This window comes from Trachypithecus francoisi, unplaced genomic scaffold, assembly GCF_009764315.1.
Source record: "Trachypithecus francoisi isolate TF-2019V2 unplaced genomic scaffold, Tfra_2.0 Lachesis_group3, whole genome shotgun sequence".
Lineage (NCBI taxonomy): Eukaryota > Metazoa > Chordata > Mammalia > Primates > Cercopithecidae > Trachypithecus > Trachypithecus francoisi.
In genome coordinates this window covers 14124875-14151655 of record NW_022681468.1, presented here as the reverse complement: position 1 = coordinate 14151655, position 26781 = coordinate 14124875, and the positions used below count along the sequence as shown (strand labels likewise).

At 45.6% G+C, this 26781-nt stretch overlaps 1 protein-coding gene across 1 annotated transcript in view; it reads right to left on the bottom strand.

The window, feature by feature from the left end:
- LGMN (legumain) overlaps positions 1-8308 on the bottom strand; it is a 45908-nt gene extending 37600 nt beyond the window's left edge. Inside the window, exon 1 of the mRNA XM_033191531.1 lies at positions 8077-8308. The gene's annotated coding sequence lies outside the window, so the exon portion shown is untranslated. The remainder of the gene's footprint in view (positions 1-8076) is intronic.
- Between the last annotated feature and the right edge of the window lie 18473 nt (positions 8309-26781).

Sequence of the window (26781 nt, the reverse complement as noted above, 5' to 3'; positions counted from 1 at the left end):
TGTAATTCCAGCACTTTGGGAGGCCGAGGTGGGCAGATCATGAGGTCAAGAGATCAAGACCATCCTGGCCAACATGGTGAAACCCCGTCTCTACTAACAATATAAAAATTAGCTGGACGTGGTGGTATGTACCTGTAGTCCCAGCTACTCTGGAGGCTGAAGCAGGAGAATCACTTGAACCCAGGAGGCAGAGGATGCAGTCTCAAAAAGAAAAAAACCACACACACTAACACTATTTTGGGAAACATATAAACATAGAAAGGCCTGGAGTGAAGAGAGACACAAAAGTAAAATAATCATTCCATTATCTTGGCAATGAACATGCCTCAAAGCAGCTACCTTACTAATTTCCTGTGGGCATTTACTGCATGATTTTTGACCAAGTCAAAGCATCAAAACAAAGCACCAATAATCTGGCAGCATCCCTGTGATTGTGGTTTATCAAAGTGAAAAACTGATGAAAAAGTGAACGATCCCTGCTAAACTACTAGCTCTTTGTGACTCTGCTGTTTTTGGCTGTGGCTGTCCACGGTCCCCATTACACAGGCTTCATCTCACAGAGGCGTCATCATCATCTACCTCCTCTCCTTTAACTTGCCCTTCTCCTATCTACTCTCTCCTACATACACCCCACCCCGAATCCATACAACAAACGTGGACTGAGCACTTGCTAGCTGCTCACAGGCATTGAACAGTGAGCCAAACAGACAAAACCCTTCGTGGAGGTGGCATTCCAGAGAGAAGAGATAGACCATTTATACACATCGGTTATCAGATAGTGATGACAGTGATGGACAAAAATAAGGCAGGAGAGGGAGGGAGTCCCAGTAGGAGTGGGAGGTGTCATTTGTAAAAGGGGAAGAAACTAAGGAGGTGAGAGCACCAGCCCATACATTAGGGCAAACCCCTGGAAGCCACATAAATGTCTAGCTGGATCCATTACAGTACAGCCTCATGGTGGGATACTGTGAAGCCTTTAAAAAGAACCTAAGGCAAATCGTAATGCGCCAAGTCTGAAAAGATCTCCCAGGGGTGCTGTTGGGGCACATGTGTCATCTGCTAACCCCGTGCAGGGAGAAGACAACACAGACAGTCATTGTTCTAGCCAGGGAAGATCAGAGAGAAAGACTCTTGGCTGGGCGCGGTGGCTCATGCCTATAATTTCAGCACTTTGGAAGGCCAAGGTGGGAGGATCACCTGAGGTTGGGAGTTCAAGACCAGCCTGACCAATATAGAGAAACCCGCCTCTACTAAAAATACAAAATCAGCCAGGCGTGGTGGCACATGCCTATAAACCCAGCTACTTGAGAGGCTGAGGCAGGAGAATCACTGGAACCCAGGGGGCGGAGGTTGCAGTGAGCGAGATGGCACCATTGCACTCCAGCCTGGGCAACAAGAGCGAAATCTGTCTCAAAAAAAAAAAAAGACTCCCAGAGAGTGGGACGTGTTGCGGAGTGGCACAGCGGTGGCGAGTGGCACATTTGTGGGTATCTACTATGGACCACACAATGCGCAAGACACTTTATTCACACCATCCTCACAACAGTTCCCTGTAAGCAAGGATCCCCACTCCCTTTAGACAGGTGAGGAAACTGAGGCTCAGAGGGGTAGAGAAACTTGGTGGTCAGTGGGACTGCTGGGACCACACAGATCTGACGGCAAAGACTGCTTGTTCTACTACATCACCTACTTGTCACCCAAAGAAAGAGTTGTTTATGTGAAAGTCTGGGAGGCCCTGGAACCACAGACGCTGCACCCTGTACCCCAGGGCCCGAGCACAGAGCAGGCCCTCACAGTTTCCTCCGGCAGTAGGACACCCACGGTGCTCTTCCGTGCCCTACTATTTTAAGGCACTAGTGGGCTTGCTGCATAAACAGCTCTTATCTTAGAAGAGCCTATCAATGGAGTGTCTGAATTACACAAAGTCAAAGTCAATGAACAAACCTTTACAGACTTCACCAGACTCCAATGACAAGTCCTCTGCTGTTCCCACTTGGCCTTCGTCCCTGCTCAGGTTACAGGGCTATACTAGGTCAGTAATTCACTTAAAAGACTTCACTGGGAGCCGGGTACAGTGGCTCATGCCTGTAATCCCAGCATTTTGGGAGGCCGAGGTGGGTGGATCACTTGAGGCCAGGAGTTTGAGGCCAGCCTGGCCAATATGGTGAAACCCCATCTCTACTAAAAATACAAAAATTAGCCAAGCATGGTGGCACATGCCTGTAATCCCAGCTACTCGGGAGGCCGAGGCAGGAGAACTGCTTGAACCCAGGAGGCAGAGGTTGCAGTGAGCCGAGATTGTGCCACTGCACTCCAGCCTGGGCAACAGAATGAGATTCCATCTAAAAATAAAATAAAATCATGCTGCAAGGTTTTTCAGCTGACAACATGCAGAAGAAATTAGGACAGGTGACAAGAACTGTCTCCTTGACCAAACTTTAGTCAGGTTCCTCTGAGCCCTCTTCTCCACAAGGCCTTGGTCTGCCAGTTCCAGTTTTAGCAAGAATCCAGAAGAGAATCCCTCACCCTCGATATCTAATGAAGTTCCTCTTAGTAATATTCTATTGATGGGGTTCAGGACCCACTAGCTCAAAAAATGGCACCTTAGTATACTGAATATTTTAAGCTGAAGGAATTCCACTAACCCCCTTCACCTTGTCCATGGGCTATAAACCCCCAGCTGACCTTGCCATTGGAGAGCTGAGCTCCATTCCATACTGAAGTCTCTCTCTCCTACTGCAGTAGCTAAAAGAAAATGTCTTGCTGTTTTTTGTTTCGTTTTGATTTTTTTTTTTTTTTTTTGAGACAATCTCACCCTATTGCCCGGAATGGAGTGCAATAGTGCGATCTCAGCTCACTGCAACCCCCACCTCCCAGGCTCAAGCAATTCTCATGTGTCAGCCTCCAGAGTAGCTGGCATTACAGGCATGTACCACCATGCCAGCTAATTTTTGTATTTTTAGGTTTTGCCATGTTGGCCAGGCTCGTCTCAAGCTCCTGGACTCAAGTGATGCGCCTGATGCGCCTGCCTCAGCCTCCCAAAGTGCTGGGATTACAGGTGTGAGCCACTGCACCCAGCCTGTCTTACTGTTTTTAAAAAGTACCCATGAGTGGCACACCGGCACATGCCTGCAGTCCCAGCTACTTAGGAGGCTGAGGTAGAAGGATTGCTAGAGCCCGGAAGTTTGGGACCAACATGGGTAACACAGTGAGACCCCGTGTCAAACAGAAAAAATTTTAAAAAGCATTCGATACAGGCTGGGCATGGTGGCTCGTGCCTGTAATCTCAACATTTTGGGAGGCCAAGGCAGGAGGATCACTCAAACCCATTAGTTCCAGACCAGCCTGGGCAATATAAGGAGACTCTGTCTCTGCAAATACAGCCGGCATGATGGTGCACACCTGTGGTCCCAGCTACTCAGGCGGCTGAGCAGGGAGGATCCTTGAGCCCGGGAAGTCAAGGCTGCAGTGAACCATACAGCCTAGGTGACAGAGAGACCTCTGTCCTCTATCTCAAAAAAAAAATTTAAAAAGGCATCTGATGCAATTTTTCTTTAACAAAAGACACAGCTACTAATTCAGGGGAGACCCTTCCTCTCTCTGGGCCTTCACGATCCATCTGGGAAATGAGATAGTAGAGCTTATTAAAGGGTCATTCAGTCCTTTAAATCCTTTGATTTTCTGGTTAAAGAACAGGATTAAAACAAAATCCAGGCTGGGCGTGGTGGCTCACGCCTGTCAACTCCACCACTTTGGGAGGCCAAGGTGGGCGGATCACTTGAAGCCAGGAGTTCAAGACCAGCCCGGCCAACATTGCGGAACCCCGTCTCTACTAAAAATACAAAAATTAGCCAGACATGATGGCATGCATCTGTAATCCCAGCTACTCAGGAGGCTGAGACATAAGAATTGCTTGAGTCCTGGAGGCAGAGGTTGCAGTGAGCCAAGATCGAACCACAACACTCTAAGCTGAGCAGCAGAGGGAGGCTCTGTCTCAAAAAAAAAAAAAAAAAAAAATTATTATCATCATCCAGTTAGATCTTATCTCAAATGAAAAATCTAGGCCAGGAGCGGTGGCTCACGAATGTAATCCCAGCACTTGGAAAGACCAAGGCGGACGGATCACAAGGTCAAGAGATCAATACCATCCTGGCCAAAATGGTGAAACCCCGTCTCTACTAAAAATACAAAAATTAGCTGGGTGTGGTGGCGTGTGCCTGTAGTCCCAGCTACTCAAGAGGCTAAGGCAGGAGAATCGCTTGAACCCAGAAGGCAGAGGTTGCAGTGAGCCGAGATCGCGCCACTGCACTACAGCCTGGTGACAGAGTGAGCTCTGTCTCCAAAAAAAACAAAAAACAAAAAACAAAAAGAAAAGTCTATTTTACTCAGGTTAGTTTATCATTTTTTCCTACAGAGAAAATGTGATTTATTGGCAAACTAGCTTCTAGATTAGAGCATACTCTTCAAGGTTATCTAACTCTGATTCATAGGAGTTATTTTATAATTCTGCATACTATGGGTAACAGCAATGCAAATAATTCTAGTCTAGACAGGCAAATGCATGCTACCAAATGGAGGTTCATTTGACTTCCTTCCTCCTCTGTAGAGGCCAGTTTTGTCTTTCATTTGCAAATTCAATTCAGTATTTCTAATCTACAAATTGGTTGTACTTTGGAGTCTCCAACACCTCACCAAGTTTCCTCATTAATGAGTTAAATAAAATTCTTAACACAGGTTCAGTTTTACATTTTACAAAGTAATGACTTTATCTGTTTTTTTAGGAAATTATCTTTTAGCATTATGGAAAGTATAAGCAAGTAACATGTATTTCAAAAGAAGCAGTAAAAAAAAAAAAGTTTTTAATCTATTAATGGTTAGAACTTAGGTTTCTAGGAAAGTAAATTTTGGTCAATGGTGGGCACAGTGGCTCCTGCCTATAATCCTGGTACTCTGGGAGGCCAAAGCCAGAGCGTCACTTGGGCCCAGGAGTTTGAGACTGGCCTGGGCAAGACAGTGAGACCTAGTCTCTACAAAAAAATTTAAAAATTTAAAAAGTCGGCCGGGCGCGGTGGCTCAAGCCTGTAATCCCAGCACTTTGGGAGGCCGAGACGGGCGGATCACGAGGTCAGGAGTTCGAGACCATCCTGGCTAACACGGTGAAACCCCGTCTCTACTAAAAAATACAAAAAGCTAGCCGGGCGAGGTGGCTGGCGCCTGTAGTCCCAGCTACTCGGGAGGCTGAGGCAGGAGAATGGCGTGAACCCGGGAGGCGGAGTTTGCAGTGAGCTGAGATCCGGCCACTGCACTCCAGTCCCGGTGACAGAGCGAGACTCCGTCTCAAAAAAAAAAAAAAAAATTTAAAAAGTCAAAAATGTCGCTCAGTGGTTAATAACTTCTCCACATTTTTATTTTAAATGCTTATTTGGAATTTGAGTTTTCTTTCACCCAAATTACTATTTTTGAAACCTGAGACCAGTACAGTCTGCAGCCTTTTCCCAAAATGACTGAGCCTAACTTTTATAGCTACATGCTAACTCAAGTTAAATTTTTACTTTAACTTTTACTTCAAGAAATTGAAGGGTGGAGATTAACCTATAGAAATGTACAAAGAATAACATAAAACACCAGTTACCTATCATCCAGACCATTCTCCATTATTTTATAAACCCACTCATCTTTTTTCTACATTACAGACAAAATTGTTCCTTCTGTCCCATCCCATCCTCCCCACACTGCAAAGTAACCACTATCCTAAATTAGCATTTCTTCCCAATCGATTTATTATAAAAAGATGTATACCCACTCTACAAGCATTCCCCGACTAATGGACATTTAGGCTGTTTCCAATTTTTTAAACCATTATAAGCATTTTAAACCATTATAAGCAGTGTCGCCACAAACAACCCTAATATCCTTCCCCTTGTATAGAAATGTCTCTGGCTTCTTAGTATTTTCTAGAAGTGGAACCACTGATCTTAAGATATACCCAATCTGCTGTGGCTATACTGTTCAAAGATACACTTGCAATCAGTAGTTAATGAGAATCTCATTTTTTTCAAATACTTATCATCTCTTGATAGTGTCAAACTTTGCAATTCCTAACCTGATGAATAAACAATGATCTAATTATGGTTTCAATGAGCATTTCCTGGATTACAAGAAAATCTGAGTCTTATCATATGATTATTTAACCATTCAGATTTCAATACAGTCAATACATGTGACAACTTTCCCCTGATAAACTGGGATTCCAATTATGGTCTGCAAAGCAACTTGTGCAGTTAAAAAAAATATATGCTGGACATTTCTTCAGAAGATAGTCATGGGCTGGAAAACTCGAGACAGAGTTTACTTCTACATATTTCTTACTGACTAAGGCTGGGTATGATGTATTCTACCTCCTTAGAGCTCTCAAATCTTTTCTCCTCCCCTCCCACTGCAACTGTCTTTAAAACCCTCATGATTCTCCTAGGGATTACTGCAATGACCTCCCTATCCTTAGTATGGCCTCTCTCCAACACTTCCACACTACAGAGTATCTAAGATACAGATCTACAGTAAATGTGGCTTCCTGGACATTCAGGATAACATCCAAATCTCTCACAGCAGCACAGGAAGCCCTGCAAGACATATCTCTGTATTCTCACACATAAAATCCACCACCCACATGAATCCCTTACTGCACCAGACTCCACGACTCCCGTGCAAAAGCATTGCTCTTTCTCTACCTTCATCATGCTGTTTTCCAGATGAAACACTCCTCTTCCTTCATCTCACTAGGTCCTGCCCAGCCCTCAAATTCCAAGGCGAGACGTAGTGGCTCATGCCTGTAATCCCAGCACTTTGGGAGGCTGAGGCGGGCAGATCATTTGTCAGGGATTCGAGACCAGCCTGGCCAATATGGTGAAACCTCGTCTCTACTAAAAACACAAAAATTAGCCAGGCATGGTGGCAGGTGCCTGTAATCCAAGAACTCGGGAGGCTGAGACAGGAGAATCGCTTGAACCGGAAAGGTGGAGGTTGCAGTGAGCCGGGATTGCACCACTGCACTCCAGCCTGGGCAACGGAGCGAGACTCCGTCTCAAAAACAAAACAAAACAAACAAAAAATCCACATAAACTCCACTCAAGCCTCCCCATCTGTGCGAAGTCCCAATCTCTCCCACAAGTCAGCGTTAGATGCTGCCCCTGTACACACCTGTATGCTCCAGCCCTTTAATGCTGGAACTGTTCACTAGAGATTGTCTCTCCCCTTTATGAAATAATCTCTGCTCAAAAAGCTTAGTAAGGCTCAGTGAATGTTTGCTATGCAAGTCCCAGAGTAAAGAAAGCTGGGCTACTCCATTCACCACATACCACAGGGCTAGTCACCTACCCTGGGCACTCCTTTTCATCTCTAAAACAAAGCACGTGACACACAGTTTCTTCTTCCAGCCCCCAGATACTACAATGCATGGCACAGAACACTCCACGTAGGTATAACCTCAAATCTAATACGGACGGGAAAAAAAAACCAGTTAACTTTCACTTCCAATATTGATGTGGGTGGTCCTGAAACTCTCACCAGCTCAAACCTCCCAGAACCAGAGCTTCCCTGACTTCTCTAAACAGATGTCTTCATAAGCCTGGGTATTTTTGTTGTCGTCGTTAATAGCCCTTTCCCACGGGTGCAATCCTCCACATTAAAAGCATCGAAAGTCTGAACTGTTCCCAGGTCGTAAAGCCTGGAACCAAGCCCCAGTCCCTGTTGGGGCCCTTGGCTGTGGGATCTGCAAATCACGTCTCCTCCTGCGCCTTAGTTTCCCCCTCCAGAGCGCTGAGCCCTTCCAACCACACGCGTGAGAAGAGAGACCTCCACCCCCAGTACCACCAGGCAGAGAGGCCGCAGGGTTTCCCTTCCCTCTGGATTCACCGTTTCCCGAAAATCCCCCTCGCAGGATGAGAAACTGATTACTCAGAAAGGGACGGGAAAAATGAAAATCCCAGCCCTGACGTCGAGAGCCTCAGAGAGCAGACTGGAGGCCCTGGCCTCGGGCGTGGGGGCTGAACCTGGTTCTGTGCTGGGGCTCGCGGTTACCTGTGGCAGGCGACCGTGGTGGCAGTAGTAGTGGTGGCGGCGGCGGCGGCGGCGGCGGTGGTGAGTGACTGCGGTGCTGGCGCCTGCGGGACCGTGAGAACTCGCGGCGGCGCGCAGCCTCACACCAACCACCCACTACGACCGCACTGCTGTGATTGCTGCGGGCGCCGCAGCTCCTCGCTTAAGGGCCACTGCGCCGCGGTGACTGGTGGAGCTACGGGGCGTGGCATCTGCCAAAACCAATGGGAGGAGAGGATGAGGCCGGCGAGCCAAAGGGACTACAAATCCCAGTGTGCACGGGCAGGGGTTTCTGGACTGGGCGCGGGGGTGGAGAAGCAGTGGTTGCGCACTGAGCTGAGGTCGGGAAACCGAGGTACTTGACATCTGGGGCTGCAGTGATCCCAGAAGCATAAACTGAAATATCATACCAGCTCTTGGAGCAAACCTATCTGCACATTGGACCCACTTAGGAAAACCTCAAAAATACTGATGCCCCTGTGAAAATAAAATTGAAAAGCTGTTGGAACCCCCCCACCCCGTCAAAAAAACACTATGCCTTGAAAGAGATGTGACTGTAGTATCAGTCACGTATGCTTACAACTTCTATTCCCACATTATAGATTAACTCGCTTTCTTTTATTGAACGATGTCTAGAGGGAATTAAAAGACTTCAGGGACAAAATCTCGTGCCTTGTTAAGTAATGAACCTTGCTTCATCATAACAAGAAGAAGATTACAACTTCTTCCCTCTGTTATCCTGTTTTGCTTAGACGAGAGATATAAAACCCACGTTTATTACACCCTCTGTAAAAAAAAGTTCAATATTTCCTTCCCAAAAAGGAACCAATAACCAATCAAATTGCTGTACCTATGTGCCAGCCTTGTAGGAATACTGTTATCCTGCCCAAAACTTCTGTCTGTGCCTATATAAATGAAACCTTAACTTCCTTACTTTAGAATGCCAAATCCTTTCCTTTGGAGTTGGTGTTTCTGGGTGGTCCATCCTCACACTTTACCCTTAAATAAAGTATTTTAGGTTGGCACCTCCGCCTTACCCCCAGGAATTGTGATTTTGTTGGTTTTCATGTGGTCTGAGTTTTGGAATCTTTAGAAAGCCTCAGGTGATTTGGACCCGTTTAGTCCCCATAACAACCCTTTGAGAGAGAAAGACAGCTATTGTCACCCAAGCTTTATGGATAGAGCAACTGAGGGAGGTTAAGTCAGGGAGGTTAATTTTGCAAAGGTCACATATGTCTTAAGGGTCAGAGCCAGAACTATAACCTAAGCACTACGGTTCCAGAATCCCAACCTCTTACTTCCTACACAATGCTACTTCTCAAATGTTTGGTGTTGTTGCCTCCCACGGAACTGGAGAGAAAAAACAAACTATGATCCATTCGAGTGCCATGTAGTGCGGCTCAGTCAATTGAGTTGAATGGAACTAATGTGGTGGAGGATGTGCACTCCCGCTCAAGGGCATTCCAGCACAAGAGTTGGGGCTACCTGCATGGGTTGTCTCATGTGGTCTTCTTTTACGATCTTGTTTTACAGTAAGTCATAGATCAGCACACTGCTCCAGTTCTGTCACCTATTTTTGTAAATAAAAGCTTATAAGAACACAGACACACGACACACCCATTGATTTAGGTATTATTGAGATGTGAAGCCGGCTGGGCTTCTGGGTCAGATGGGGACTTGGAGAACTTTTCTGTCTAGCTAAAGAATTGTAAACACACCAATCAGCACTCTGTGTCTAGCTAAAGGTTTGTAAACGCACAAATCAGCACTCTGTAAAAACGGACCAATCAGCACTCTATAAAATGGACCAATTGGCGCTCCCTAAAATGGACCAATCAGCAGGACGTGGTGGGGGGGGTCAAATAAGGGAATAAAAGCTGGCCACTGGTGCTAGCAGTGGCAACCCGCGTTCCTTTTTGAGCTGTGGAAGCTTTGTTCTTTGGCTCTTCACAATGAATCTTGCTGCTGCTCACTCTTTGGGTCCGCACTACTTTTCCGCACTGCAACACTCACCCCGAAGTGCTGCAGCTTCACTCCTGAAGCCAGCGAGACCCCGAACCGACCGGGAGGAACGAACAAACTCCGGAGGCGCCACCTTTAAGAGCTGTGACACCCATTGTGAAGGTCTGCGACTTCACTCCTTAAGTCAGCAAGACCGCGAACCCACCAGAAGGAAGAAACTCTGGACACATCTGAACATCTGAAGGAACAAACCCCAGACACACCATCTTTAACAACTGTAATGCTCCGCCAGGGTCTGCGGCTTCATTCTTGAAGTCAGGGAAACCAAGAACCCCCCCCCCCCCCCCCCCCCCCCCCCGAAGGAATTCCGGACACATTATCTCTGACTATTTTTACAAATAAGGCAGAATCGAATATTAATAGTTATGTGAGAAGCCTTATGGCCCACAAAGATGAAAATGCTGTCTGACTCTTCACACAAAGCAAGTTGCCAAACCCTGGGTTAAGTTCATGGTCCAGCATCAAAGCTTGGAAGTGACGGGGGGCTTCAAGCCCAGGTCTGCCCAAGTCCTTTGCCAACTCTCATGAATGCTATGCTTTTGCAGTCTTCTGCAATGGGGAGCATCAGGAGTTCATTCATCTGTTTATTCCACAACACATTTAGTAGGTGTACCTTATATGCCAGGTGCAGCTGAGCATTGAGATAAAAAGGAGTTTGTTCCTTCCCCTCAGGAATTCGCTGTCTAGTAAGTGAGGCAGAGTGTATCCTTAACCACTCCCTAAGTCACTGAGAATAAACCGTGACCTTTGCCTGATTAAGGCTTTAGCAGTTGAAATGAGATAAAAATGGTAGCGTGCAGCTGGGTGCAGTGGCTCATGCCTGTAATCCCAACACTTTGGGGGGCCAAGACAGGAGGATTGCTTGAGACCAGGAATTCAAGACCAGCCTGGGCAATATAGTGAGACCTTGTCTCTAACAAAAATTTAGAAAATTAGTCACATGTGGTGGTGCACACCTGTGGTCCCAACTAATTGGGAGGCTGAGGCAGGAGCATTACTTGAACCTGGGAGCTAGAGGCTACAGTGAGCTATGATTGCACTACTGCACTCCAGCCTGGGCAACGGTGAAACCATGTCTCTAAATAAAAACAGTAGCCTGATGCCTGGCATGTTTAAGCAAACACAGGGCAAGAGATAACCCTCTTGGTCTCCCTCAGCAATAGTGTGGGCTGAGAGCTCAGAGTCTGAATGAGACAGGGTGGCTGCAAGTTGTGGGCTAATGGGAGGGGTTGCTGGAGATTGCCACGGTGATGGTGCAGGGTAGCCCGAAAAGAGGCTTAAGCCAGCAACAAGGAGGAGGCTGAGATGGGAGAGGCCTGGAGTAGGGGTCCAGTGCTTATGTTGAGCTCTGCCGTTAAGGTACCTGGATTCAAATCCCAACTCTACTACTTACAAGCTGTGTGAGCTGAGCAAGTTACTTAGCTTCTCAGTGCCTGGTTTTTCCCAAGCGTGAAATGGAAAAAAAGTACCTACTTCATAAGGTCTCTCTGTGGATTAAATTTGTTTACACAATGCTTAGACCAAGTCAGTGCCCCATACTCATTAGCTACTCCCTGGGTTCAGAGGACTCCTTTGACTGCTGGGTTGTAACCTGAGAATTCCACTAAGGAAAACAAGGCAGGAATCTGTGGCCTTAGGAAGTGCCCATGCTCCTGTTTCTGCTTGTGGGATGACAGTACTGTGTAGAAAGTGCTGAGCCCACAGGAAATACCAGGAGCAGAGGTGGGCACTGAAATAGCCCTGGGTGGCAGGAAGGGGTAGATGGCAGGAAGGTGGCAGGCTCCCTGGGTTCAGATAGGCATGAGGACCTCTCCATCAAATGCCCCCAGCAGAATTCTCACAAGAAAAGTCATGTCTGGGACTTTCGCTACCATGCCACGCAACCAGGTTAGTGAGACTGGTGCCAGGTATAAATAAGTGACATCATGAGAATGTGGCAGATCACCAGAGATAACAGCACCAAGGAGTAATTTCAGAATAATAATCTTTTTAAAAATCTAATAATGGGGCCGGAATCGGTGGCTCACGCCTGTAATCCCAGCACTTTGGGAGGCTGAGGCGGAGGGATCACTTGAGGTCAGGAGTTCAAGACCAGCCTGACCAACATGGTGAAATCCCATCTCTACTAAAAATACAAAAAATTAGCCAGGCATGGTGGCACGTGCCTGTAATCCCAGCTACTAGGGAGGCTGAGGCAGGAGAATTGCTTGAACCCAGGAGGCAGAGGTTGCAATGAGCTGAATCACACCACTGCACTCTAGCCTGTCTCAAAAAAAAAAAAAAAAATCTAATAATGGGAGATTGAGTGAGAGGTTAAGATTATAAAGCAACAACAGTTGGAGAGTGTGAAATGTATTGGTTAAGTTTAGAGAAGAGTTTCTCTACCTGATATGGTTTGGATCTGTGTCCCCACCAAATCTCATGTTGAATTATAATCCCCAAGGTTGGAGGTAGGGCCTGGTGGGAGGTGACTGAATCACAGGGGTGGTTTCCATGAATGGTTTAGCACCATCTTCCTTGGTACTGTCCTGGAGATAGTGATTAAGTTCTCCCGAGGTCAGATCGTTTAAAAGATCTCTATTAAAAATACAAAAAAACTAGCTGGGTGTGGTGGTGTGCGCCTGTAGTCCCAGCTACTCAAGAGGCTGGGGCAGGAGAATTTCTTGAGCCCAGGAGGCGGAGGTTGCAACGAGCTGAGATCATGCCACTGCACTCCAGCCTGGGCAACAGTGCAAGTCTTTGCCTCCAAAAAGTAAAATAAAATTTAAAAAATAAAGGTGTGGGCTCTGGATCCAGATTGCCTGGGTTTATATTCCAGCTCTGGCACTTACTGACCATGTTACCTTGGAGAATTATTTTACCTATGCTTCAGGGTCTTCATTTATAAAATAGGAATGATAGTTACAGTGCTCTATTTCATAGAGTTGTTGCAAATATGAAATGAGTTAGTATATGTAAAACAAAAACAAAAACAAAAACGTAAGAACAGGGTCTAACCATGTGTCAGCTACTTACCGAGTGCATAAGTATCAGGCACTCGCCTGCCCTCTCAGGGTTGCCACAGTCAATTCTCCCCACCATAGATGGAGTCGAATGTGAATATTTCAATTGAAGTATAAAATATAGGGGGAAAATGCTCAAACTATAAATGCATGGCTCAATAAATAAAGTAATAAAGCAAATAATAAAGTCAGAAAATGAAACACCCAGATACTCAATACTCAGAAAATTGAGCCTGGGAGCACTCCAGAAGTTTCCCTTGGATCTCCTTCAGGGGATTTTTTTTTTTTTTTTTTTTTTTACTTCTCCTGTGTATTTAATTATGCTGTTTCCTTTGGTCCCCAGCTCCCTTTTTAAAAAAAATTCCAACCAAGCACTATTTCTTCTTTATTAAAAATTTTCTTTTTAAAATTTTTAATTGTAGTAAATGCATATATAACATAAAATACGTAATTTCAATGATTTTTAAGTGTGTAGGTCAGTGGCGTTAATTAAATCCGCATTGTTGTGCAACTATCACCACTGTTTTCAAAAGTTTTCATCATAATTCCAGCTCACTCAGTCCATCCTTCCTAAAATAAGATCCTGCCCAGCTAATATCACTTGATTTCTGCCTAGCCCCATGACCTCATTTCCTGCTACCTCACTTGCTCCACTCCAGACACGATGGCCTTCTTGCCTTTGTATTTATAGTCTCCAGTTCCTAGACTACCTTTCCCCTTCCAGTTGCACAGCTGGCTTCTACCCAAATGGCACATCCTTCTTAGAGAGGCTGTCCTGAGCCGTGGACCTAAAACAGCTACAAACCTCCATCACGCTTCAGCCTTCAACTTTGCTTTACTACCTGACTATGTACACTTGTTTGTTTATTTCCTGGCTCACCACTAAACCTGAAACTGTTTAAGGCGGGGGCCCAGCCTGTCTTATTTATTTTTACACCCCCAGTGCTCAAAATAGTACCTGTCATATACTCAGTGCTCAGTGAATATATGTCAACTCAATTACATGCCATGATAAAGGGAAAGGAAGTGTGTTCTGCTCCTCTGTGCAGAAGAGACACCATTTCTTCCTAGTTGATTTTTAAGGATTTCCAGTCAATCAATACACATTAGTTTAACTCTGTGGTAGGTGGTGTTCTAAGCGTGGCCCCAATAACACTCATCTATGCATAAGCTCCTCCCCTTTGAGAATGGGTGAAACCTCAGAATATGATGACATCTCACTCTGGTGATTATGTCATGTTTGGCAAAAGGGAGATTATCTGGGCAGGCAGGCCTACTGTAATCACATGAGCTCCTTAAAGCTGAGTTTTCTCTTGCTGGTAGTAGAGAGGTTCATTGGTGGTTTGAAGTTACAGAGGTCACAGGCATACTGGCAGCCCTAAGGAGCTAAGAGAGCCCCTGACTGACAACCAGCAAGGAAATGGGGCCCTCAGCTTTACAATGGCAGGGAATGGAATTCAGCCAACGACCTGAAGGAGTTTGGAAGTGGATTCTTCCCCAGAGCCTCCAGAGAAGAGCCCAGAATGGTGTCAAATAAATCATTATTCAATGACACTTGTTAAAACATGGTAAAGAAGACTTTATTCAGGACCCTCAAGATATAGGGACTGCTGCAGTGGGATTTTGCAGTAGGAAAGAGAGAGATTGGACTCAACTCCAAATACAGCAAGTGGAACTCTACAGCTGTCCTTAGTCTGTTTTCTGCTGCTGTAACAGAATACCTGACCGGTTATGGTGGCTCACTCCTATAATCCCAGCACTTTGGAAGGCCAAGGCAGGTGGATCACGAGGTGGGGAGTTTGAGACCAGCCTAGCCAACATGGTGAAACCCCATCTCTACTAAAAATAGAAAAATTAGCCAGGCATAGTGGTGCATGCCTGTAGTCTCAGCTACTCAGGAGTCTGAGGCAGGAGAATTACCTGAACCTGGGAGGCAGAGGTTGCAGTGAGCCAAGATCACACCGCTGCACTCCAGCCTGGGCGACAGAGCAAGACTCCATTTCGGGGTGGGGGAAAAAAAACAAAATACCACATGCTGGGTGATTCATAAAGAAAAGATTTATTTAGCTCATGATATTGGAGGCTGGGAAGTCCAAGACTGAGGGCACATCTGGTGAGGGCTCTCTTGCTGCAACATAACATGGTAGAAGGCGTCACATGGTGGCGAGTGGGCATGAAAGACAGAAAGAAGTGGACCAAATTTCCTTCTTTTATCAGGAGCCCATTCCCACAAGAACTCACCCCTGCGATAATGGCATTAATTCATTCATGAAGGCAGAGCCCTCATGACTAGTCACTTCTTAAAGTTTCAAATCTCTTTTTTTTTTTTTTTTTTTTTGGAGATGGAGTCTTGCTCTGTCACCTAGGCTGGAGTGCAATGGCGCGATCTCGGCTCACTGCAACCTCTGCCTCCCAGGTTCAAGCGATTCCCCTGCCTCAGCCTCCTAAGTACCTAGGACTACAGGCACATGCCACCACGCCTGGCTAATTTTTTGTATTTTAGTAGAGACGGGGTTTCACCATGTTGGCCAGGATGGTCTCAATCTCCTGACCTCATGATCTGCCCGCCTCAGCTTCCCAGAGTGCTGGGATTACAGGCGTGAGCCACTGCGCCTGGCCCCAATCTCTTAATATCATCAAAATTGCAATTAAATTTCAACAGGAATTTTGGAGGGGACATTCAAACCATAGCAATAACCAAAAAGCAGGGTTGGGGGACAGTGGATAAAACATTACTAAGATGAAATATCAGGGTTAAGCGAGATTCTAGCTAAACCTACCTAACAGGAATTTTGCTGAAGACAGTCTAGGTTATTGGACATCACCTGGAAGATGAGGGAGGATGAGGAACCTGATCAGATAGATCAGCTATTGAGGATGATCAGATATGGAGGACAAAGGGTTCTTGCCAAACTGACTTAGCAGAGTTCTTACTAAAACTGGATTTTACAAGGAAGTGCACAGATGGGCCTAGGAGACGGTTCAGGAGCCTGACCAAAATTTGATCAAGTAGAGAACCTTTGTCACTGCCCGCTCTGTTGGTTTTGGCCTGTGCGATCCTAATCAGAAAGTACAGTTGTATTCCTCTGAACTTCTCATCCACAGAACTGAGATAATAGATGGGTGTTGTTTTAAGCTGGTAAACGTGTGCTAATTTCTTATACAGCAATAGGAAATTAATACAAATTCCTACTGTGCAGTCAGCACTATGCACACACGATGGGAAATTTCAAAGAGCTTATAGCAGGGTTGAATAAACACAAAGGGGATGAGATTTGGCTCCCATTCAGACCTGTATTCTGTTATCACTGGAAGAACCTTTGGAGTTGCATTTCCTCATCATGTGTCCCACCTCTCGAAGCCCCAGGCAGCTCTGGACCACCCTGATCCATGGGTCCCACCAGTTTCCCTCCCCAGACACTGCCCACATGTCCTCCCACTCAGACAAGTGCCTCAACCATTTGAAAAGTAAAACTCTGATATGGTTTGGCTGCGTTTCCACCATCTCATCTTGAATTGTAGTTCCCATAATCCCCACGTGCCATGGAAGGGAGCAGGTGGAGATGACGGAATCATGTGGGCAGTTTCCTCCATCCTGTTCTCATGATAGTGAGTTCTCACGAGATCTGATCTTTTTTAAATTCTATTCTTGAACTGATGGTTTTATAAGGGGCTTCCCCTTCCATGGGTACTCATACTTCTCCTCCATGCTCCCATATGGAGAAAGACATGTTTGCTTCCCCTTCCACCGTAATTGTAAGTTTCCTGAGAACTCCCCAGCCACACTGAACTGTGAGTCAATTAAACCTCTTTTCTTTGTAAATTATCCAGTATCAAGTATGTCTTTATTAGCAGCATGAGAATACAAACTCAGATTTGGACTGGCATTGTGATCTTCTAAGAGCAATCTTGAGGCTGATAATGAGCCCTCTATATTTTGTGCAGTATTTGACATTGGAACAGAGACTGCCATCTCTTATTATAATCTATGTTCTCTTCTTCCTCCTGGGCACATTGCTAGATCACATTTGGCTGTTGGCACAGTTGGCTGTGGCCATGTGACTGAGTTCCAACCAATAAAATGTAAAAATCTCAATTCCTATGAGATCAGGAACCACTTTTAGGCCCAGTCCATAAACAGTTCTCACTGTGTTCTTCCACACTGCTTCTTCTGAAATGGCCCTGGAAGCCATGTGTTAAGTTAGCAGAACTTCCTTCAGCTTGAGTTCCTGTGTGATTATTCGGAATACATGTTCACCTACCTACGACTGTTATGTGAACAAGAAATAAACCAATATTGTGTTAAGCCATTAGATATTTTGGGGCTACTTGTTAACAGTAGTCAGCCTACCCCAGTGGTTCTCAGAGTGTAGTCCTTGGGCCAGCATCACCTGGGGACTTCTTAGAAATTCCAGTTCCTGGGACTCAGTCCATACTTTGCCTCCTCCCAAAGTTGTCTACTTTCTAATCCCCAGAATCTGTGAATATATTACCTTCCATGGCAAAAGGCATTTTCCAATGCGATTAAGACTTTGAGATGGGAGATTATCGTGGATTACCTAGGTGTGGGCCCAGTGAAATCACAAGGATCCTTATAAAGAAAGGCAGGAAGATCAGATTAAGAGAAGGAGATGTGATGATGAAGTGGCTACGTTGTCTGGGATAAATAAATACCTGGGGTTTGTCATCTCATGCCAGGAAAAGTTAGGACACGGACACACACGAGGAGTTTAGGGGCGGAGGTTTAATAGGCAAGAGAAAGAGAGAGAAAGAGACACAGAAAACAGCTCTCTCTCTTTAGTAAGAGAGAGGAGACTTCCCAGAGGAAAATGTTAGCAGGTGGTGGACGCACCAGTTTTTTATAGTCAGGCTTGAGGAGGCAGTGTCTAATTTACATAGGGCTCACAGATTGCTTCAAACAGGTATGATATTTACATAGTGGGTGGAGAAGGCTAGCTACCCCACCCTAATCTTATTATGCAAATGAACTTTCCCCTTGGCCAGTGCCATCTTGTCTGCTCCTTACTGACTGTACACGTGGCTGGCAAAGAAGGGAAGATGGAACTACCATTTTGACATGATTGGCACAACTGCTGGTATCTATGTTTGCAGCTCAAACATAGGTATATTTATAGGCCCCTCTTTGTTAGAAGGGAAAATGATTTGGGGCTGCTTTTCATTAAAAGGAAAACCCTACTGAGGACTTTTATACCTTCACTATCTGTCTATGTAATTTCTTTTTAACTCCTGTATCAATGATAGGGGTGTCAGGACTCTGAGCTGAAGCTCAGCAGGATGTGACCTGCACATACACATCCAGGTGGCCTGCAGGAGCAAAGAAGTCTGGAGCAGCCAAAAAACCACAAAGAAGTAAAACACCCAGTTCCTGCCTTAACTGATTAACCAAAATTACAACAGTTTACAGTGAGTTGTCCCTGCCATACCTTAGCTATCAATCAACTTTGTGACATTCTTCTTCTGGACAATAAGTCTTATGATCTCCCCACCATGTACCTTGTGACTCCCTCCTCCTCTAACAATAGATAACCACCTTTTACTGTAATTTTCCATTACCTACCCAACTCCTATAAAGCAACCCCTTCCCCATATCCCTTTGCTGACTCTCTTTTTGGACTCAGTCCACCTGCACCCAGGTGAATTAAAAGCTCTATTGCTCACACAAAGCCTGTTTGGTGGCTTCTTCACACAGACTCACTTGACATTTGGTGCTGTGACTCGGATCAGGGGACCTCCCTCAGAAGATCAAGCCCCTGTCCTCCTGCTCTTTACTCTGTGAGAGAATCCACCTATGACTTCGGGTCCTCAGACCAGCCCAAGAAACACTTCACCAATTTTAAATCGGGTAAGCAGCCTCTTTTTATTCTCTTCTCCAACCTCTCTCACTATCTCTCAACCTCTTTCTCCTTTTAATTTGGGTATCACTCTTCAATTTCTTCCTTCCCTTCATTTCCATTCCCTTTCTCATAGAGACAGCGGAGACAGGTTTTATCCATGGACCCAAAACACCAGCGCCAGTCATGGACGCGGGAAGACAGTCTTCCCTTGGTGTCTAATCACTGCGGGGACGCCTGCCTGATTATTCACCCACATTCCAGAGGTGTTCAATCACTGCAAGGATGTCTGCCTTGACCCTCCACCTCGGTGGCAAGTACTACCTCCCGTGGGTGGCAAGTACCACCTTCCCCCTTTGCTCTGTGTCTCTACCCCCTCTTTTCTCTGAACTTACCTTTTTACTATGGGCAAATTTCCACCCTCCATTCCTCCTTTTTCCCCCTTAGCCTGTGTTCTTAAAAACTTAAAACCTTTTCAACTCTCACCTGACCTAAAACCTAAGCATTTTCTTTTCTTTTGCAACACCACTTGGCCCCAATACAAACTTGATAATGGCTCTAAATGGCCAGAAAATGGCACTTTCGATCTGCCCATCCTACAAGATCTAGGTAATTTTGTCATAAAATGGGCAAATCATCAGAGGTGCCTTACGTCCAGGCATTCTTTACACATCGGTCCCTTCCTAGCCTCTGCTCCCAATGTGATTCATCCCAAATCTTTCTTCTTTCTCTCCCGTCTGTTTCTTCAGTCTCTATCCCAACCTCAGAGTCCTCTGAATCCTCCTTTTCTGCAGACCCCTCTGACTTCTCTCCCCCTCCCCAGGCCACTCCTCAGCAGGCTGAATCAAGTCCCAATCCTTCCTCAGCCTCCACTCCTCCACCTTATAACCCTTCTGTCACCTCCCCTCCCCACACCCGGCCTGGGTTACAATTTCATTCTGTGGCAAATACTCCCCACTTGCCCAACAATTTCCTTTTTGAGAGGTGGCTGGAGCTGAGGACATTGTCAGAGTGCATGTGCCATTCTCTCTATCAGACCTTTCCCAAATTAATCATCGCTTAGGCTCCTTCTCCCTCAGACCCCACCAAATATATACAAGAATTTCAATATTTAACTCGGTCCTATAATTTAACCTGGAGTGACTTAAATGTCATCTTAACTTCTACCCTCTCCCCAGATGAACAAGAAAGATTATTTTCTCTGGCCCAGTCCCATGCAGACACCCGCCCGTGTCATGAGCCAGACCTTCAAGAAGGCATCAGGGCAATTCCCTGAGAAAATCCCCAATGGGAATATCAGGCAGGTTCCCCAGGTATAGCTAAGTGAGATTATATGATTTCCTGCCTAGTTGAAGGGCTTAAAAAGGCAGCATACAAAGCTGTTAATTATGGCAAACCTAAGGAAATTACCCAAGGTAAAGATGAAAACCCAGCCCAGTTCATGGTTCGTTTGGCAGCAACCCTGAGATGCTTTACAGCATTAGACCCAGAGGGGTCGGAAGGCTGTCTTATTCTCAATATGCATTTTATCACCCAGTCAGCTCCTGACATTCGAAAAAAGTTTCAAAACTTAGAATCTGGCCCTCAAATGCCACAACAGGAATTAATCAACCTCGCCTTCAAGGTGTACCCTAATAAGGAAGAGGCAGCCAAGTGGCAACACATTTCTGAGTTACAATTACTTGCCTCGGCTGTGAGACAAAACCCAGCTGCTCCCAAAAACTTCAAAACACTGAAGCCACAGCAGTCAGGCATTCCTACAGGACCTCTTCCCTCAGGATCTTGCTTCAAGTGCCAGAAATCTGGCCACTGACCCAAGGAACGCCCACAGCCCAGGATTCCTCCCAAGCCACGTCCCATCTGTGCAGGGGCCCACTGGAAACCAGACTGCCCAGCCCACCCAGCAGCCACTCCTAGAGCCCCTAAAGCTCTGGCCCAAGGCTCTCTGACTGACTCCTTCCCAGATCTGCTTGGCTTAGCAACTGAAGACTGACACTGCCTGATCACCTCGGAAGTCCCCTGGACCATCACGGACACTGAGCTGTGGGTAACTCTCACAGTAGAGGGTAAGTCCATCCCCTTTTTAATCAATATGGGGGCCACCCATTCCACATTACCTTCTTTTCAAGGGCCTGTTTCCCTTGCCCCCATAACTGTTGTGGGTATTGATGGCCGGGCTTCTAAACCTCTTACAACTACCCAACTTTGGTGCCAACTTGGACAACATTCTTTTATGCACTCCTTTTAAGTTATCCCCCCTGCCCCCGCCCAGTTCCCTTATTAGGCCGAGACATTTTAACCAAATTATCTGCCTCCCTGACTGTTCCTGGGCTACAGTCACACCTCATTGCTGCCCTTCTTCCCAACCCAGAGCCTCTTTCATGTCTTCCTCTTGTATCCCCCAACCTTAACCCACAAGTATAGGACACCTCTATGCTCTCTCTGGCAACCAATCACACACCCATTACTATCCCATTGAAACCTAATCACTCAATGCCACTCAACACCAGTATCCATCCCACAGCAGGCTTTAAAAAGACTGAAGCCTGTTATCACTCGCCTGCTACAGCATGGGCTTCTAAAGCCTACAGACTCTTACAATTCCCCCATTTTGCCTGTCCCAAAAACCAGACAAGTCTTACAGGTTAGTTCAGGATCTGGGCCTTATCAACCAAATTGTTTTGCCTGTCCACCCTGTGGTGCCCAACCCCATGCACTCTTTTGTCCTCAATACTTTCCTCCGAAACTCACTATTCCATTGTTGATCTTAAAGATGCCTTTTTCACTCTTCCCCTGCACCCCTCATCCCACCCTCTCTTTGCTTTTACCTAGACTGACCCTGACACCCATCAGTCCCAGCAGCTTACCTGGGCTATACTGCCACAAGGCTTCAGGGACAGCCCCCATTACTTCAACCAAGCTCCTTCTCATGATTTACTTTCTTTCTACCCCTCTGCTTCTCACCTTATTCAACATATTGATACCTTCTACTTGGTAGCCCCTCCTTTTAATCTTGTCAGCAAGACATCTTTCAACATAGATTCTCCAAGGGATATCGGATATCCCCTTCCGAAGCTCAAATTTCTTCCCCATTCGTTACCTACCTCAGCATAATTCTTCATAAAAGCACTCATGCTCTCCCTGCCGATTGTGTCCGACTGACCTCTCAAACCCCAACTTATTCCAGGAGACAGGGACTATTGTACATATTATCTTTCCAGTATAGGGTCTGCAATCAGGATTATTCAACTCCTCCATTCAAAAACGCCATTCACACCTTTGGGAAAAAGGTAATATAATAGACTCTTGGCTAAATGCCAGGGGGTCCTATTTGTATGATGGAAAATGGGGACAAAAGGCTTGGTATATAAAACATTATCCTACCTTGGCCAAAAAACTCACTGCCACCTACCTTTAAGCTATTATGCTTAATTGCTATTTTTAGAGAATTTAGGAATGTGCCTAGGCAGGTGTGCAGGTGTGCTGGAGGGCAGCCGAGAGAGACCTACACACATCAGAGTAGTTTGGAGAAAGTGGCTGACGGTGTCTGTATCCTTGCAAAGCACAAAAGTTCAGAACAAATCTGTGGTGTGCAGCACGGTGCCAGCAGCAAGTCTCAGTTCAGCACCTTGAAAACCCAAGTGGGACCAGCCAAGCAAACACTAGACATTTCTCTATAGACATTTTTAATAAAAACTTGGGCTTCAAGTCAGGAACATGTCTTCCATTTCTACATAACTTTAGTATTACTCTGTCTTTTAATTTATGCTTTTTATTTTATGCATCCTTGAAAGCTGCCTGCAATCCTTTCTGGAATAAGATTGGGTGGAAATAAATAGATAAAGATGCCAACACCTGTTTCATCTTTGTATTCCCCGAGTGCCTTCGGCCTTAAGAGTCTGGGCAGTTTTACAAGTGCCTTTGCAGTGTATATCTAGCAGCAAGAGTGAAACTGAGATTGTGGTGCCAGGGTCGAACCCCAGAGGTTGCAAGTCACATGTTCCACTCTGCTGAGACTTGGGGAAGTATCCTTAGATACCAAGATAAATAGTCAACATCTTTTCCTTTGGGTCAGTAAGCACTTTTTAGTCACATGGTAAGTACAATTCACAGACTTTGGCTGCCATATGATGGCGTAGGCTGGTCTAGGTCAGGTGATTCATCCAGGTTAGTTCAGCTCAGTTGAGTCAAGCATTTCCCTGAGATCTGTGTCTTGGCAAAGAGCTTCTTAATGTTTTGAGCTGCTCAGAATGTCATTCCCTACAGTGTGCTGATAGGCAGGTTAATAAAGAGTTCTTAGATTCCTGGACTCAGAAGGCACCTTGAGGTCAACAGTGACAGTGGAAACAACATGAACGCCCCAGAGACTGGCTGGGTGACCTTGAGCAGGTAGCAACACTATTGTGGTCCTGGGCCTCCTTCTCATCTTGAAGGTGAAAAGGTTGAACTCGAGGATTCGTAGGATCTCATCCAGCTTTTGCAGATCAGCTGGTCTAGCACTTCCCAAACTCTTGGATTTTACAGATCAGTATAGTGTTTTTTAAGAATGGACACGAGGTATTTACTTTTTTGTGTGTGTGAGAGGGAGTTTCACTCTGTCACCCAGCCTGGAGTGCAGTGTCGCGATCTTGGCTCACTGCAACCTCCACCCCACCAGGTTCAAGCAATTCTCCTGCCTCAGCCTCCCCAGTAGCTGGGGTTATAGGCGCCACGACCACACCCAGCTAATTTTTTGTATTTTACTAGAGACAGGTTTCACCATGTTGGCCAGGCTGGTCTCAAACTCCCGACTTCAGGTGACCCACCCGCCTCAGCCTCCCAAAGTGCTGGGATTACAGGCATGAGCCACCATGCCCAGCCACAAGGTATTTACTTTTTATTTTCCTAGGAAGGACAATAAAAATCCACTACTACTGCCATTTTGTATCACATCATTTCCAGAAGGAAAGATCATATTAACAACAACAACATCAACAACAACAAAAATGGAAGGAAATAACTTCAACACAAAAGACAGTGCTTGCTAGAACAAGTGAGATGGGAACTTTACTTCAGCATACATGCTTGCTGTGCGCTGGCTCTTTCTTCTTCTATTTTTTTTTTTTTTTTTTTTGAGATGGGAGCCTTGCCTTGTCGCCCAGGCTAGAGTATAGTGGCACCATCTCACCTCACTGCAACCTCTGCCTTCAGAGTTCAAGCAATTCTTGTGCCTCAGCCTCCTAAGTAGCTGGGATTACAGGCATGTGCCACCACGCCCAACTAATGTTGTTCATAGTTTTAGTATAGATGAGGTTTCACCATGTTGGCCAGGCTGGTCTTGAACTTCCGACTTCAGGTGATCAGCCCACCTCGGCCTCCCAAAGTGCTGGGATTACAGGCGTGAGCCACTGCACCTGGACCATTCCTCTTTTTTTTAAATAAAAGACGGAATTTCGCTCTTGTTGCTCAGGCTGGAGTGCAATGGTGTGATCTTGGCTCACTGCAATCTCGGCCTCCAGGGTTCAGGTGATTCTCTTGCTTCAGCCTTCTGAGTAGCTGGGATTACTGGCGCATGCCACCACACCAGGCTAGTTTTTTTTTTTTTTTTTTTTTTTTTTTTTTTTTTTTTTGAGTCGGAGTCTCGCTCTATAGTCCACATGAATATTATATAGTACTATAAATGCTTAACCGTCCATAAAACATAAACTTACATATTTACTAACACTTCTCGCCAACATGCTTACAAGCAAGGATATTCCCTCGAACAGACAACTGTAATACATAACACCTAAAGCCCCAAGGCACTGGTTCCACCTATTGGAGTGCAGTGGCCCAATCTCAGCTCACTGCAAGCTCCGCCTCCCGGGTTTACGCCATTCTCCTGCCTCAGCCTCCCGAGTAGCTGGGACTACAGGCGCCCACCACCTCGCCCAGCTAGCTTTTTGTATTTTTTAGTAGAGACGGGGTTTCACGGTGTTAGCCAGGATGGTCTCGATCTCCTGACCTCGTGATCCACCCGTCTCGGCCTCCCAAAGTGCTGGGATTACAGGCTTGAGCCACCGCGCCCCGCCTAGTTTTTGAATTTTTGGTAGAGACAGAGTTTCACTATGTTGGCCAGGTTGGTCTTGAACTCCTGACCTCAAGTGATCCACCCACCTGGCCTGCCAAAGTGCTGAGATTACAGGCATGCGCCACCACCCCCAGACCCATACCTTTGTCGTGTGTTTGAAATATTTTATGATAATAAGGTAAATTATTTCTAAAACCGCCACTACACCCATTGCCATGCAATACCGTACTAGAAATCCCAGCCAATGTAATAAAACAAACAAACAGAAAAAGAATTAAAATATTTTAAACGTGGGCAAATGGTCTGCATACTGCTGCAGTACCTGAAATAAGAGATCTTTTAGGGGAGTTGGGTAAAGATAATTTTTTTTTTTTTTTTTGGTAACATGAGAGCATTTGTTCAGGAGTAAGAATAGTATGAAGACAGGAGCTCCTTCCCTGAAGGATATAAGGGATGATAAGGGACTCTGGGAGTTTGTTAGCATAAAGCATCCCCAAGAGGATGGCTGTTAAATCTATTCATCCACCCTACAGAGCTTTTTTGTTGATTCAGGTTCTGCCACTCATTTATGAGAGCATGAAGTTTAGGAGAGTTTGATCGAATACAGTGCTTCGCTAGTCATTTACTGCTTCCCGTTTTGACTTTTAAAATTTCATCAGTCAGCAATCTCACTCTTAACCAAATGCCTTATCATACAGAGAAAAGAAAAAAGAGGAACCCTGTTTTCACGTTAACTATTTTTATTTTTGAACTAATGTGAATTCTTGTGTAAGTGTTTTTGCTGAACATGACAAATCAGTCTCACTCTTGATGCAAGTCAGCCCTGGTTTGGGAAGTCATGGGTTCCAGATACCAGGCACAAATAATAGTGACTTTTATCAATGTCTCTTGATGCTTATTAGTGCCTGAAGATAGAAGATAAGACAATACATAATACTGATAGTATTTCTTTGATTTACTGAACCCTAAATTCAAAAAAGAAGTTTTATTTGGGAGAGGAAATACAAGAAAATGAGACAAGGAACTTGTCTCAACAAATAACCAGTAACTTTCAGCGGATGTCTGGAGGTCAGCCCAGATTCAGCCCAGAGTCTTAGACTCTTTTACCCATAGAAACATCCAGAGAGGTAGCTGGACTGGAAACCAGAGGCACTGCTTTGTGGCTAATTTGCTGTGCGATCTTAGGCATCATACCTCCTTCAGTGCCTCAATTTCCTCATTTGCAAAACCAGAGTCCCTGGGTATACCATCTCCAAAGTTATTTCAGTTCCAAATTCTATAGCCAAAAGTCAGAAAGGGACTTCATTTCTTCTAGAAAGTCGCCAGAAGTTGCAGCAAAGAGCAAAGTTGGAGCAAAATGGCTCTTCTGGTCAACTCTCATTTATTCATTGAATATTTGGCCAATATGTGCTAAATGCTTACAGCAGGGTCCCCAACCACCAGGCCACAGACTGGTACCTGTACCTATATGGACCAGTACTGTGGCCTGTTAGGAACCCAGCCATACAGCAGGACCCAGCCATACAGCAGGAGGTGATCAGTGGGCGAGCAAGCAAAGCTTCATCTGTATTTACAGCTGCTCTCCATCATTGGCATTAACACCTGAGCTCCGCCTCCTGTCAAATCACCAGGGACATGACAGTCTCACAGGAGCACAAACCCTGTTGTGAACTGCACATGCAAGGGAGCTTATGAGAATCTAATGCCTGATGATCTGTCACTGTCTCCCATCACCCCCAGATGGGACCAGCTAGTTGCAGGG